General features: G+C 42.9%; 1 non-coding gene across 1 annotated transcript; it reads left to right on the forward strand.

The window, feature by feature from the left end:
• Positions 1-15,454: 15,454 nt before the first annotated feature.
• Trnar-gcg (transfer RNA arginine (anticodon GCG)) lies at positions 15,455-15,528 on the forward strand. Its single transcript has one exon. It is a non-coding gene; the product is annotated as a tRNA-Arg (tRNA).
• Positions 15,529-16,779: the final 1,251 nt, after the last annotated feature.

Consider the following 16,779-nt stretch of genomic DNA (forward strand, 5'->3'; position numbering starts at 1 on the left):
CCTGTAATCCATGTCAGAGTTCGGTGGGTTATAGAAACACGAAAATACCCTGCATGCTTCCTCCGAAAACGGCGTATGGCTGCCTAAATGGCGGGGTAAAAAACGGTCATACACGTAAAATTCCACTCGTGCAAAAACACACACGAGTGTACGTGGGAGTTTCAGCCCACGAACGCAGAAGAAGTATAGGGGGCTTTTTACAGTGATTCGTGAAGGCCGCTTCACTGGTCCATATTGGGCGCCCAGGCTCCTAATATGGACCATTTGGGAATTTTTCTGTATTTAAGTTTTGCTGAATGTCTATCAGAGCTATTTCACTCTAATTAGGCCCAACGGTTAACCAAAGAGAGAAAGACTACCAAACACAAAATGAAACTTCTTCGCAAGAAAACAAGCTAGTTATCGGCATGAAACAAAAAGTGGTCCATATTAGGAGCCCTTCCCCTACACGCCTCAACTTGAACACATACCAAAACTCCACAGACTGGATGCTTCCTTTGAAGAGGTTTTTTTATGAATAAGTTTCTTAACGGGCGCTGTACCAGTGACAATCTACAATCTTTAAAAGAAATAATGGTTGTCCTATATACACGCCTCAACTACTTGAACACAAACCAAAACTCCACAGCGTGGATGCTTCCTTTGAAGATTTTTTTATGAATAAGTTTCTTAACGGGCTCTGTAGTGACAATTCCAAATCTTCAAAATAAAAATATTCTGTCTGTATTACATTCAGACAATAAAGTTGTATTAAATTCAAATAATTATTTCATTCAAATATCCCCACTTTGCACAGGAAGCAGCCAGGAGGTTGAGTTTTGTTGAGAGTTCAAGTGGAGGGATGGCCATATTCCATGTAAAAACTTGGCCAGATCTGAGATGGTGAGTCGAGTCGTAAACACACGAAGGACTGTGGCTTTAAACATACAGGGGTAACAACAGGAAATACAAAGAGGTAGTTTTAACTTGCTGTTTGTGAAATAGACACGTGCGGAGGAGTGGTGTGTCTACATATGCAAGTGTCACTTCGCCCAAAAACTAGTACAACCTCGTTAAGGGGGGTCGCAAAAGAATCAACACAATTCGAACGCAGAAGAAGTTCTGAAATTACTTGAAACAGTATATATCGCTACCTCGTTTTTTCGTGTGTGTGTGTTGGTGTTATGTTTTGGTGTGTGTGTGTGTGTGTGTATGTGTGTGTGTGTGTGTGTGTGTGTGTGTGTGTGTGTGTGTGTGTGTGTGTGTGTGTGTGTGTGTGTGTCGGTAACCTGATCCGGAAAATCCTATGCTACTGCTACAGGACTAGAAAGTGTATTGTTTTCAAACGTTTGAAATACTATGCAATGCTGCTATCGTATAGCTGGAAAAAGAAAGCGACTCCACCATAAGAGTGTGCTTTCACTCAAGAGGATGGGAATGTGAACCTATATATGTGTTACAAGCGCATATTTGAAACAAGCACAGATAACAGCTTATGGTAAACTATTTTCAGTCTCATGAAATAAAAACATGAATTCAAATATTTGACTTTTGTTGGTCAATTTCTGGCTGACAGCGTCTGTCGGCGGAAATGACGATTTAGTTACTTTTTGATTTTTTGTTTTAAAAGCTACTTGACTTTGTTGAATACCTGAGTTCTGAATAGCCATCAAAAGCTTTCACCAATGTTTAATATCTTTACCTCACGTGAACGTTTCTTTTTCTGCCACTCGCAATCATTTCAGAACGTTTTCTCTGCGTGGTCGTCATTTGCGAAAAACATTATCGTAAATATAGTCACTGTCTTATGCCTGTAAAATAAATCCCACAAGAGTAACTAACTCAAACGACGGGCGTTGTGGCGGGGTGGTAAGACGTCGGCCTCCTAATTGGAAGGTCGAGGGTTCGAATCCCGGCCGCGGCCGCCTGGTGGGTTAAGTGTGGAGATTTTTCCGATCTCCCAGGTCAACTTATGTGCAGACCTGCTAGTGGCTTATCCCCCTTCGTGTGTACACGCAAGCACAAGACCAAGTGCGCACGTAAAAGATCCTGTAATCCATGTCAGAGTTCGGTGGGTTATAGAAACACGAAAATACCCAGCATGCTTCCTCCGAAAGCGGCGTATGGCTGCTTAAATGGCGGGGTAAAAACGGTCATACACGTAAAATTCCACTCGTGCAAAAACACAAGTGTACGTGGGAGTTTCAGCCCACGAACGAAGAAGAAGAAGAAGAGTAACTAACTCAAACTGAGTCCTCAACGTTCAGTTTGATTGCGCTTTTGTTTTAAATCGGTGTGCAAACTGCCTTTCAGTTAGTAGATTTGGCATAATGCATATAAAGAAACTTTAACTTACACAAAACAACAATGCAACTGAACATCAAGTTTGCATTATTTTCAGTCTTTGTTTCTTTTTCAGTCTCCTTGCATAAATATTCATAACCACAACTGAACTTGGTGTACGATGTGAGACAAACAAGAACGACAGGATGTTTTGACGCATGTATGTGGATGCAAATATGTCAGAGTATCCGTTTCACGTCACGGCAGACAACCAAATACTAACAACCTTAGCCCTACCCCAAGCGTTCCTCCTCATCCTCCTCTCCCCCTCCCCGAGGCTAAACTTAAAACACAAACACACGCACACACACACACACACACACACACACACACACACAAACACACACACAATCACAAAACCAAAGCATGCTTCTTCAGTATGTAAGTCAACTGTTGTCATATTAATGATAAGGGCATCAGTAGCAAGGGCAACACCCAGGACTAACACATTATGTGTCAGACCAAGGTCTTCTCTGCGAAACAGAGCGTCATTATTTTTCACTCGTGAAGGCGGAACTCTTGCATTTTTAATAAGGAAGGACATTACATGAGACATTTTGGACGAAACATTGTTTTTGTCAGTGTCAAGAGTTGGAGGACGGGAGGGGGGCGGCGTTCGGGTGGGGTGGGGGGGGGGGGGGGTGGGGGGGGGGGGAGGGTGTAGGGCCACAGGGTTACATACGAGATTGCAGAATGTAGAATAATGTTCTTCCTAGTGGTATTATGGACACAACATGCAGAAGTGTGGTTGATAGTTAGTTAGTTAGCTGTTGCTTTTCGGGTCCAGCGGACCATAATAGGCCAAATCAGGACCCCGTGTGGTTGATGGTGACTGGTGACTAATGAAAGGTAAAGTTCTTCCTTCCTCTCTTTTTTTCCGTTTTCGTTTTCTTTATTGCTTGGGTTTGTTGAGGCAGTTGAAAACCATTACATTTACCTCGTGGCCAGACCAGATTGGTTGCAACAACTTCCAATGAAACAGTACACAACAATTCTTTGAGTAAAATGTGTTTTCGTGGAAAGCCCCTCTTAAAGGAGTGGCCAGAAAGGTATGTGGGAGGTGTGTTTATAACCTGCCCTGTTATATAGTGCTATATGTCTTATGTAAAAACAATGTCCTGTTTGTATTATTGTTATGTACCACGCCTGAATTTCTCTATGAGATAATAAAGTATTCTTATTCTTCTTATTCTTATTCTTAAAATGAGGTCAAGTTTAGTATCGATTTACATTATAGTAGTGTTACAGCCTCTTGGAATTCTGAAGTGGAAGAGAATATGTGTGTGTGGGTGTGTATGTGTGTGTGTGTGTGTGTGTGTGTGTGTGTGTGTGTGTGTGTGTGTTTGTGTGTGTGTGTGTGTGTTTGTGTGTTTTTGTGTATGTGTGTGTGTGTGTGTGTTTGTGTGTTTTTGTGTATGTGTGTGTGTGTGTGTGTGTGTGTGTATGTGTGTGTTTGTGTGCGTGTTTGTGTGCGTCTGTCTGTCCTGTCTGTCCTGTCTGTCTTTTTGTCTGCACATAGAACTCTGGTTTGAAAGGGATTCTTTTGTTCTAACCGTTTAGGGGGAGTTCGTACACGCACCACAGGATAACGCACCACAAGTATGGTAATTAATTGAATCAAAGCGAGTGAATGCGCTTTAGGGCGCTGATTTTTTTTCTGGTGTTGCAAACAGAAAGCGATCTAAATTAGAGGCACCGCCAGCGCCATCTATGACGCCGCAACCTAATAACCTCATCACGTACACAAACAAGGGGAGTAACTCAGTGGAAAGTACCCACACAGAGTGCTCTTTCTTTGCGCATTTTGCAACATTCAATCAAGCTCTTAAAACACCTATTTTTGCAAAGTGAAGGCAGTCTTCCTGCGCGGTAGATATATTTGTAACGCAGAATCTTAGGTTATAACTTTGGAAGTGATCTGAAGGCTTTTTGTGTTAGGTATTATCCTTTTTAGGAGGCGGCAAAGGTTCAGCGTTTTTCCTGTGTAACATCCGAACTGTTTGGCACTCACGATCTAGCTATCTTTCCAAACACACAAACAGACCACCAAGTATAAACAATCGGATCATTGTTTTCTCGCCGAAGTTTTATGCGCATTCAAACACAGTCACGTTTTATTTATGTTTGTTCTCTGAAAAAGGGATAGGAAAGCGGTGACAGTTTTGCCCTTTGCTTAATCCGCTTTCGTATTCAAGTTTCATTTCTATTCGTGCTCTGAACTGCAAAAAACGATGTACATTTTACTCCCAGCTTCATCCGCATTCATAATACATGTCAGTTTTACTTCTGTTTGTGCTCCAAAATGCATAAAGGTGTGACAAAAGCGGTGTACATTTTGTCCCTTGCTTCATCCGCTTTCACAATATACAAGTTTCACTTCGGTTCGTGCTCTTCCCCCTCCCCTTGCTTTATCTGCATACATAATTATATAGAATTCTTGTTCCCTCGAAATTTAAAAAAAAAGTAGACAAAAGAGGTGCAAATGTTGCCCCTTGTTTATGCTCATTCGTATGCAAGTTTCGTTTTAGATTCGGGCGTCGTCAGTTGGAGATGTCCGAGACTAGTCTGCTCTCCTTATTTGTGTGCTCTAAAATGCAAAAAGTCAGACAAAAGTGATGTAAATGTTGCTTCTGTGGCCTACCGTGTCAGCTTCCTTCTTCACGAGGCTCTATATTTTACAGTCTGACACAACCAGCACGAATTACTTGTATACCTTGCAGGATAAAACTTGTTGTTTTCTTTCCTGTGATTTATGACGCAAATGCATGTCTTGGCTATGTTCCTATATATTCTCTCGCGTAAACTCAGTTGTCTTACTTCGGTGGCAAGTATTTTTCAAGTGCAACCAGCCACGAACACAACAGCGCGGAATTGTCGGTTTCCAAGTCAAAATTGTACATAATTTATACGTGTGGAACCGGACAAGATTGGCTCTGGCTATATCGTACGGTATGTACAACCATCATGGTATACGATCGTACTTCATTCGTGACTGCAGCTTGTATGGCTCCGAACTTCAAAGGGTTCTTTCAAACCACAAATCTCAATAAATGTACCTACAATAACAGCCTTCTAACAAGAAAATAATGAATAAGTTTAACGATTTTTATAAAGTTGTAAATGCTCATGTTGTTGCACTCTTCAGCGGGGGTGTCTTCTGTTTGTAAACCTGAAGGGAGGGCTGTTAAAACAAAGTTATAGAAATCGCGAAAATAATTGCATTTGTAACAAACAACAGCATTTTCATTTCATTTTCATTTTCATTACTTATTGTTCTATTACTGGAAAATGTGGCTCTCTTCATCTCGATATAAAGATAACAGCGACAGAGTCGCGCTACCCAGGTATGTGCGTGTTTATGGGTAATCAGTCACCTGCATTTCTGGCAGAATGACCCAGGTCTTTTACGTGCCACAGTAGTGACACGGTGTATGGACAGGGATACCGTCTCCACGAAAGTGATGTCTAACTTGACACAAGTATTGCAAAACTAAGTGGATTTTAGGGGACATTTGTTTTTATTTGAATTGTAAGTAGGAGGGGAAAAAAATATACATGTGTCATGTTTGAAGTCAAGTGTACATAACAATTACTTCAACTGATCCATAGCAACTATTATTTCGGACGGCCACTATCTAACTTGAGTCGGTAAAGGTTCCTTTTGGGGGCGTCAACTATGACGTGTCCTTCCTCTTTAAAGCCCCACTGACCGTGACGTCAGTTGTCATTCAGATCAGTAGCCGTAATAAATGTTTCACATAACGTCAATGTGAGTGTGACAAAGTGATTTAATGCGGACTTGTTTGGATTGAGAGAATAATAATGTTTGGGTCAGAAAATGCGACTAAATTAATTTTAAAACAAAAAGCCGGAACAGGTAAATCTTCGATGGTACTGTTAGTTAGTACCAAACTGTAAAATCCTCTTTATTAGTATCAAAGCATGCTTTGTTTACTTGTAAATCAGTCAAAAAACTATATCCCTGCCCATGCCTTGTAAAATACACCGTCCATGTTACTTCAAACACTTTCCTAGACAGCTTTGCTGTAGTTGGACTATCAGCACTTCACATGTTTTCATCAATGAAATTGTTCTTCGAACTGACGTGACTCACCTTTGCAAAAATGATAAGCTGACTCTCTAAGACGAGCGGAGCGTAACAGATTCTCCTTCACAGAACAGAGTGATGCGGCTTGGTTTTGCGTACACGTATCCCCTGGTCACGCACAACTTTTTCTTATAATCCAGACATCATGAAAAGCCATTGTCTTGAAGAGTAAGTCAGCACGGTATCAGCTACACAATGTAAATGCTACACGTCATAATTAACTCGTACAGCTTCGGACACGGCGGGTTTCACACATCCGAGCAAGCAGAACTGAGAGCTTGGCCTGCATTCCATGTGTGCAGTAATGCCATCGTCTCAAAGAGTAGGCCAGCACCGTATCAGTTACACAATTTAAGTGCTACACGTCATAATTAACTCGTACAGCTTCGGACACGGCGGGTTTCACACCTCCGAGCAAGCAGAACTTGAGAGCTTGACCTGACCTGCATTTCATGTGTGCAGTAAAGCGAGCTTCACGTGCCAGTCGATGTCAGTACCAGCGCTGACCCACCAGAACTATGCAAGCACAGCCTCTGGGGAATTGTGATAACAAACTCGAGTGGTGAGCGGTCAGTATAGAGTGTGTGAGTGTGTTTGTGATTAACAAATTGTGCATGTGTGCAATAAGTACACAGCTGACATGCGGTGCGGCTGTTCAAGGGTCGTTTGTTATGGACACGCAAAAGAGTGCTTCGCTGTTTAGACTTTTTCTTGACCAGAGAGGGGTGAAGGGGAGAGAGAGAGAGAGAGAAAGAGAGAGAGAGAGAGAGAGAGAGAGAGAGAGAGGGGGGTTGTGGAAGGGAGAAGGGGTGGTGAGGACATGGAAGAGAAAGTTCAAGCGGTCAGGAATTAGGGAGGGGGAGTGGCAGGGGGGCACGGTGCAGACCAAACACTGATTGGAGTGTCCAGAAGGAGTGTGCGCAGTTACAGTGTGTACGGACCAGAGAACATGACGAAGTAAGATGATAAAATTGACTATACGTCCCGATACGTTCATGTTTAACCGTATTAATATATTACTGTAATGAGTGGTCAGTGCCAAGAAACTCGAGGGGCGGGCTGGTGGCTGATTTATTGGGGTTGTTTTTGACACGTCTAGACTTGGCTGGCCTTTTTTGTTAATCTTATGCAATCAACGCTGTCACTCTGTCTGTCTGTCTGTCTCTGTCTGTCTCTGTCTCTCGCTCTTTCTCTCTCTCTCTCTCTCTCTCTCTCTCTCTCTCTGTCCGTCTGTCTGTCTGACTCTCTCTCTCTCTCTCTCTCTCTCTCTCTCTCTCTTTTAGTAACGGCCTTGAAAGACTCTCAATGTCTACCACGACGTGTATCATATCTACTCAAAAGCTTACACTACAGCTTGAAGGAAAAAAACACCCACCTAATACTAGACAAAGAAGAAGTTAAAAAACACATAAAAGCAACGTGCGAACAAGAACCTTACCATGACAACCAAGTTTACACAGACACGGACACATTATACTACTGCGACGAAAACAAAGTGTCTGAATGAGAAGCTAACAAAAAAAGAAGACACTAAAAACAACAAAATAATGAAGGAAACAACTGCGAGAAAAGAAGAAAACGTAAGAAAGAACACAGAAAAACACACTACAAAGATAACTTGATAACTGAACTGATATAGACATTTAAGTTGACACTGGAACACAAAACGACTTGAAGAAGCAGCTAACATGTGACAGGGGAGGCTACTGCTCCTTTCACAGCAGACTCTGCACCCGAGTTGTTGGCCTTTAAGTCAACACCGGTGGATTGTGGAATTCTGTTTGTGATGGGGTCTGGTGGTTTCCGATTGTCTGTATGTTCATGGAAACCTTCGGGTTTGCATAACAGTTTTTATAGGGCTAAGAAATTAGCCCTAACATTTTCAATCCTGTTTGATTGCACTTCGCCTCCCGAGGTGATCGTAGTGTTACGGCACTCGGTTACAAACACAAAACAAAACAAGAAACAAAACAACAAAACTTCACACACTGACGCACACACAAACACTATTAATTAACTTACCTACCTGAAACTTGTAGGGATGTCTAAACTTACTCAAATATCCACCCACATATCGACATCCAGGCCAGGCTTACCAGAGTGGTTTCTCCTACGCACCAAGGCCGGAGCGTCGCCAGTCAACACTTCTATATATACACTAATCAGGCCAAAATGATCTGTATCTCAATGTCTGGTTACTCCATCCCAAAACACAAAACTCAGCGCTAAAAGCACTACTAAACAGCAAGAATATGATCTACATAAGTATCGTTTCTACCAATCCGGTCACTATATGTACACAACATCTGCTCCAAAACACTCCTACACAGTTCGCAATAATATATGTATGTATGCTGGTCACCATGCGCTGATCGGTCATTGTGTAACACATCAGGGATAAAACACTACACGCACAAGCTGAAATGATTTGTATTGTGTCCAACAATCCGGTCACTGTGTACACTTACTCACTGCTAAAGACAGTTGTCTCCACACCGAGAGGTCAAAATGACCTATCTGTATCACGTCACGGTACAAATAGGACTATCAGTCTTCCACGACCACCACTGACGGACATGACAGTGTGTGATTTACTTGACCACTGAGAGTGACCTAGCTAGACCAAGTCAGAAGCCATCCTAGTGTCTAAGCGGCACAAACGGTGTGTTCTCTAAAATTCCTGCTTTGAGTGTGATCTTGCGTGTCAGTCAGCGCTTCTTTTGCTGTCATGTTAATTCTTCCTTGATGGATGGGAACAAGTATGCTATGACATATGATGAGCTGTAAGTATTCGGGCAGGGATTAACTTCTTTAGTACAGTATATAAAATTATACCAATGTGTAGGGTGGGGGTGAGCGAATGTTTAGAAAACGGCGTATTTTCTTTTGTGTACTTCATTAACGAAAGTGGTTAAGTGCAGGCCGACGGGGCTAGCTGAGTGATGCTTCAAAGAAGGTGCACAGCGAGGAATCACTGATGTGCAGCAGATGAAGACGCCGTGCAAAACCCGGTATTGGTGGTGCGTTCAGGTACCGATGAATCTAGGTCTTCTTCTTCTTCTTCTTCTGCGTCCGTGGGCTGAAACTCCCGAGTACACTCGTGTTTTATGCACGAGTGGAATTTTACGTGTATGGCCGTTTTTTACCCCGCCATTAAGGCAGCCATACGCCGCTTTCGGAGGAAGCATGCTGGATATTTTCGTGTTTCTATAACCCACCGAACTCTGACATGGATTACAGGATCTTTTCCGTGCGCACTTGGTCTTGTGCTTGCGTGTACACACGAAGGGGGATAAGCCACTAGCAGGTCTGCACATAAGTTGACCTGGGAGATCGGAAAAATCTCCACACTTAACCCAACAGGCGGCCGCGACCGGGATTCGAACCCTCGACCTTCCGATTAAGAGGCCGAGGTCTTACCACCCCGCCACAGCGCCCGTCTAGGTCCAGGTCATTGTGTTGTGTTCGATGATGAATCTAGGTCACTGTGTTGTGTTCGAGGATGAATCTAGGTCATTGTGTTGTGTTCGATGATGACTCGAGGTCATTGTGTTATGTTTGATGATGAATCTAGGTCATTGTGTTGTGTTCGATGATGAATCTAGGGCATTGTGTTGTGTTTTGTTCGATGATGAAGCTAGGTCATTGTGCTGTGTTCGATGATAAATCTAGATCATTGTGTTGTGTTCGATGATGAATCTAGGTCACTGTGTTGTGTTCGATGATGAATCTAGGTCATTGTGTTGTGTTCGATGATGAATCGATGTCATTGTATTGTGTTCGATGATGAATCTAGGTCATTGTGTTGTGTTCGATGATGAATCTAGGGCATTGTGTTGTGTTTTTGTTCGATGATGAAGCTAGGTCATTGTGCTGTGTTCGATGATGAATCTAGGTCATTGTGTTGTGTTCGATGATGAATCTAGTTCATTAAGTTGTGTTCGATGATGAATCTTGGTCATTGTGTTGTGTTCGATGATGAATCTAGGTCATTGGGTTGTGTTCGATGATGAATCTAGGTCATTGTGTTGTGTTCGATGATGAATCTAGGTCATTGGGTTGTGTTCGATGATGAATCTTGGTCATTGTGTTGTGTTCGATGATGAATCTTTGTCATTGGGTTGGGTTCGATGATGAATCTAGGTCATTGTGTTGTGGTTAATGATGAATCGAGATCATTGTGTTGTGTTCGATGATGAATCTAGGTCATTGCATTGGGTTGTGTTCGATGATGAATCTAGGTCATTGTGTTGTGTTCGATAATGAATCTGGCTCATTATGTTGTGAAATACGTATAGTCAATGCTTCCACATATTTCGAAGCAGCAGCCAGGCGACAAGCTTGGGTTTGTTTCTTGTGTTTTTATAGTTCAGTGCTGATGTTCTGGGTTGTTTTTTTAAGTGGATAATTCCGATTAAATGTGTATAAAAGGCATTATTAATTACTTGATAATGGACAGGAGAAAGGTAATGGGAACAGAATTTGTCTTTGTCGGCTTCTGAGAAGTAAAATCTGTGATGCGATTTTGATTTGGAACGTGGGAGGATCAAGTCTGGAAGCTTTGGAAGCTAGGACACTAACTTTCATACAGTACCCGAAACCCTTGAGGTGTTCTTCTGCATTCACAAATCAAGAATTCAGGTTCTGGAGATTTGCAGGTAAGATAGTTTTGTTTCTGATTCATGTTACGTAGGACGAAGAGAGTTACCCTTCTTTCTTGTCCAGCGTGAATTGCAGATTTTTGCGTTGTTGTTGCCAGGGTTCTCTAATTTAGATACGTCGTATTTTTATTGTTTGCCTCTGAAATGCATATCACCAAAAAATGCTCCCATAACAAACAAGAAGCTTGAGCATCAAACCCACGCGCTCACATTCCCTGCGACTGGAATGCAAGACACGAAGATCAGTGCACGCTTTTTATATTTAGTCAAGTTTTGACTAAATATTTTAACATCGAGGGGGAATCGAAACGAGGGTGTGGTGTATGTGTGTGTGTCTGTGCGTGTGTGTGTGTGTGTGTGTGTGTGTGTGTGTGTGTGTGTGTGTGTGTGTGTGTGTAGAGCGATTCAGACTAAACTACTGGACCGATCTTTATGAAATTTGACATGAGAGTTCCTGGGTATGAAATCCCCGAACGTTTTTTTCATTTTTTTGATAAATGTCTTTGATGACGTCATATCCGGCTTTTCGTGAAAGTTGAGGCGGCACTGTCACGCCCTCATTTTTCAACCAAATTGGTTGAAATTTTGGTCAAGTACTCTTCGACGAAGCCCGGGGTTCGGTATTGCATTTCAGCTTGGTGGCTTAAAAATTAATTAATGACTTTGGTCATTAAACATCTGAAAATTGTAAAAAAAAATAAAAATTTATAAAACGATCCAAATTTACGTTTATCTTATTCTCCATCATTTGCTGATTCCAAAAACATATGAATATGTTATATTCAAATTAAAAACAAGCTCTGAAAATTAAATATATAAAAATTATTATCAAAATTTTTTTTTCGAAATCAATTTAAAAACACTTTCATCTTATTCCTTGTCGGTTCCTGATTCCAAAAATATATAGATATGATATGTTTGGATTAAAAACACGCTCAGAAAGTTAAAACGAAGAGAGGTACAGAAAAGCGTGCTATCCTTCTCAGCGCAACGAATACCCCGCTCTTCTTGTCAATTCCACGTGCACTGCCTTTGCCACGGGCGGTGGAGTGACGATGCTACGAGTATACGGTCTTGCTGCGTTGCGTTGCGTTCAGTTTCATTCTGTGAGTTCGACAGCTACTTGACTAAATATTGTATTTTCGCCTTACGCGACTTGTTTTAAAGGGATACTTTGTTCCCAAAAAACCTCTCTTAAATCGCCCAGTAAGCTACACAGTTTTTGCAATCTGATCTAAAAGGTTAAAAGTCTTTCCGGAAGCGGGGAGGGGGGGGGGTGGGGGGGGGCGTCACAAAAACTACATGGTGGGTGAAGGGTGGAGACTTTTCCGATCTTCCAGGTCAACTTATGTGCAGACCTGCTAGACAGTGCCTTAATTTCTCCCCCTTCGTGTGTACACGCAAGCACAAGACCAAGTACGCACGGAAATCCATGTAAGAGTTCGGTGGGTTACAGAAACACGAAAATACCCTGAACACAGCCCCCGAAATCGGCGTATGGCTGCCTGAAAGGCAGGGTAAAAAACGTTGATACACGTAAAAAAACCAATCTTGCAAAAAACGCGAGTGTACGTTGGAGTTTTAGTCCATGAACGAAGAAGAAGAAGTACATGGTTCGGTTTAAAAAAAATGAAATGAAATGATGAAACCACGCATGAGAGATGCATTCGAATTATTCTTTAAAATGTTCAATTATGCAAATTCCAAATGCTGTGTTGCATGGGTAGTCTTTCGGAACGGTGCATATGCTCCATTGGACTTTGTCAGTCTTTCTTTTTACGCAGTCTTCTGCTTCTTCTTCGTTCATGGGCTTAGACTCACACGTTCACTCATGTTTTTGGCACGAGTGGATTTTTACGTGTATGACCGTTTTTACACCGCCACTCTGGCAGCATACGCCGATTTCGGGGGAGGCATGCTGGGTATTGTCGTGTTTCTATAACCCACCGAACTCTGACATGGATTACAGGATCTTTTCCGTGCGCACTTAATGGTCTTGTGCTTGCGTGTACACACGAAGGGGGTTACGTCACTAGCAGGTCTGCACATAAGTTGACCTGGGAGATCGAACAAATCTCCACTCTTAACCCACCAGGCGGCAGGGACCGGGATTCGAACTCACGACCTCCCGATTAGGAGACCGATGTCTTACCACCACGCCACTGCGCCCGCCTTTTACGCAGTGAAATATGTTTTAACCCGCACCACAATCTCCTGCGTCCCGTACAGCATGAGATGCGCACACCATTGCCAGACTGATTACACATTTGACTTCCTGAATCCAACGGCTCGATCTTCTCTCCCGACGAAAACGAACCCGGCACCACCACTGAATAAGATATATGACGGATTACGGGATTCTGACACAGAAGAGTTTGATATATTATAAGAAACCACTCCACGATTACAATTCATTAAATTCATCATGACAGTTACGGAGCATTTTTAAATGCTTTTTAAAAAGGTGTGTCAAAATCACAGCACAAGGAATGCCCTGCGAACTTTTTAAACTCAAATTCGATTAGAAAACACTACCAATAGCTTATTCTTAGACACTCTATCTTTTGTAGCAAAACAATAGTGAAAGGCAACACTTCATTTTGATTTGATTTGGGTTCAGTTTTATATAACGTGGGGGATATATTGCATGCCGTCTTTTAATTGGGGCCTTCTGGAGGCGTAAGGTAATTTGTGTAAACTTGAAACACCTGCTCCATACACAGTGACGCGGAGAGAGATTGTAAAAATAGGAAGCCATGAGTACAGCACAATCATATACTTGATGGGTTTTAAAGCATGATGTATGCAAGACTCTCTCACCCTCTGTCAGTCACTCTGTCAGTCAATCAGTCAGTCAGTCAGTCACTTATTCACGCACACACACATGTACACGCAAGCACGCACGCACACACGCACGCACGCACGCACACACACACACTCACACACACTCGCACACACACACACACACACTCACACTCACGCACACCCACACACACACTCACGCACACTCACACACACACACACACACACTCACACTCACGCACACTCACACACACACACACACTCACACGCACACTCACACACACACACACACACTCACACTCACGCACACTCACTCACACACACACACACACACACTCACACTCACGCACACTCACACACACTCACACACACACACACACACACTCACACTCACGCACACTCACACACACTCACACACACACACAAACACGCACACACTCACACTCACACACTCACACACACACACACTCACACACGCACACGCACACACACACACACACACACACACACTCACACTCACGCACACTCACACACACACACGCACGCACGCACGCACACACACACACTCACACACACTCGCACACACACACACACACTCACACTCACGCACACCCACACACACACACACACACACACACACACACACACACACAGCGTAACTGGGCTGGTGCGCGAGTGCACCAGTCAGGACGATGGCGCCTGTACGCCAACGACATCTTCATGACTAAAAACCCCATTGTGTTTAATTACTGTATTTCACTCGTTCAACCGCAGTTGACCGACTGTGTTTCTGGCTTGTGAACTGAACAGGGCCCTGCGTGACAAACAGATCCCCCTGTGTCAGACTAACATATTGTGTGAGAGGGATCATTGATGTTCGTAGTTATATGGTGTGTGTCTTGAGTGATGATTGATTTGTATGCTTGTATTATCGTGAAACGCTTTTGTTTTCTCTCACAACTTCAAGAGTTGGCAAAGTCTTTTTTTATCAAACGTGTTCACTTTACCACGTAACAATCAGCGCTTTTCACACTAAATCATCATGATGTCAATGTTTGTACACTCTGTGTTTCAGAGTCATTTACCTCACTTGACGTCAAGACTATATGCATACGCACAGGTCTTCATTTGAAACACCCTAAACTTAAATTCTACCCCCACAGTATCCGGTTAATGTTACCTTATCTAGGAAAGAAACTGATTCTTCCCCCATGTAACACGATACCATAAGAGAACCAATCTCAGATATTCGCCACCAACAAAAGAAAACAAGTCGCGTAAGGCGAAATTAGTACATTTAGTCAAGCTGTGGAACTCACAGAATGAAACTGAACGCACTGCATTTTTTCACAATGACCGTAGTCCGCCGCTCGTGCAAAAGGCAGTGAAATTGACGAGCCAGTTTAGCGCGGTAGTGGTTGCGCTGTGCTGCACAGCACGCTTTTCTGTACCTCTCTTCGTTTTAACTTTCTGAGCGTGTTTTTAATCCAAACATATCATATCTATATGTTTTTGGAATCAGGAACCGACAAGGAATAAGATGAAATTGTTTTTAAATACCGGCCCCCGTAGCGCAGTGGTTAGCGCATCGGGCTGCGAGCCGGGAGGTCGTGGGTTCGAATCCCATCAGGGTCATGTGGGTTTTTTGGGCTACGGTCGGCTCCTACCCAGAGTGGAAGGGCTATGGTTCCTATGGGAAGGCTGGAATCACACAGCTGAGTGTCATTCACTTAACGAATGCGACTTTGAGGGTGCTCAGGTTCTGTATACCTGACCAACACCGCAGGTGCGGCAGTTCTCGGGCCTGGTTGACGCCAGGATATATTATGACAGAAAGCGTAGAGTGCTGCCCTGTCACGTAGTCTCAAACACCAAATTGGAAATCCAAAGCATCATCATAATCATCCTCATCTCATTAATTATCCAAAATATAAATTGTCCTTGCTCTTGTGGCCCTTCATGCCCGGAGCTCTCATGGTGACCTTGGTCTCAGTGTTCCTGTTCGATCCTTCCCTGAATAGTAGTTCTGCTGTCAGTCTTCAACGTGTGACGTTCTGGGGGGTCGACGGAGGGACGTGGTGGCGGTCTGCTCTCTGGAGGGGACGCTCACTCAGTCTGGCTCCGCGACTTAAAGTCAATGTCGTTTGTCGGGGGCATAGTAGGTAGTGGGCTGCGTCCGTTAGCTCGGGACAGACCCACTACTGAACACCGTCGAAGTGACTCAGCAGAAGTGCAGTGTCATCTTCCGAGGGTAGCCTACCGCAGCGACCCGACATCCCCCCCTGGAGCGTCTGTAAAATCGACAAGTCTGGCAGCGGAACGAAATTCAGAGGTTGGAGCAGCGAGTGCAGGGACAGGGCGGTGTGAGAGCACAACGGGACAAGGTGTAAGGACGAAAAAAAAAATGTTTTTAAATCGATTTCGGAAATTTAATTTTAATCATAATTTTTTATATTTTTAATTTTCAGAGTTTTTTTTTAATCCGAATATAACATATTTATATGTTTTTGGAATCAGAAAATGATGAAGAATAAGATGAACGTAATTTTTGATCGTTTTATAAAACAAAATGTAATTACAATTTTCAGATTTTTAATGAGCAAAGTCATTAATTAATTTTTAAGCCTCCAAGCTGAAATGCAATACCAAAGTCCGGCCTTCGTCGAAGATTGCTTGGCCAAAATTTCAATTAATTTTATGGAAAAATGTGACAGTGCCGCCTCAACTTTTACAAAAAGCCGGATATGACGTCATCAAAGATATTTATCCAAAAAATGAAAAAAAGTCTGGGGATATCATGCCCAGGAACTCTCATGTAAAATTTCATAAAGATCGGTCCAGTAGTTTACTGTGAATCGCTCCGTCTACACACACACACACACACAC

Source organism: Littorina saxatilis, linkage group LG2 (genome assembly GCF_037325665.1).
Source record: "Littorina saxatilis isolate snail1 linkage group LG2, US_GU_Lsax_2.0, whole genome shotgun sequence".
In the NCBI taxonomy this organism is placed as follows: domain Eukaryota; kingdom Metazoa; phylum Mollusca; class Gastropoda; order Littorinimorpha; family Littorinidae; genus Littorina; species Littorina saxatilis.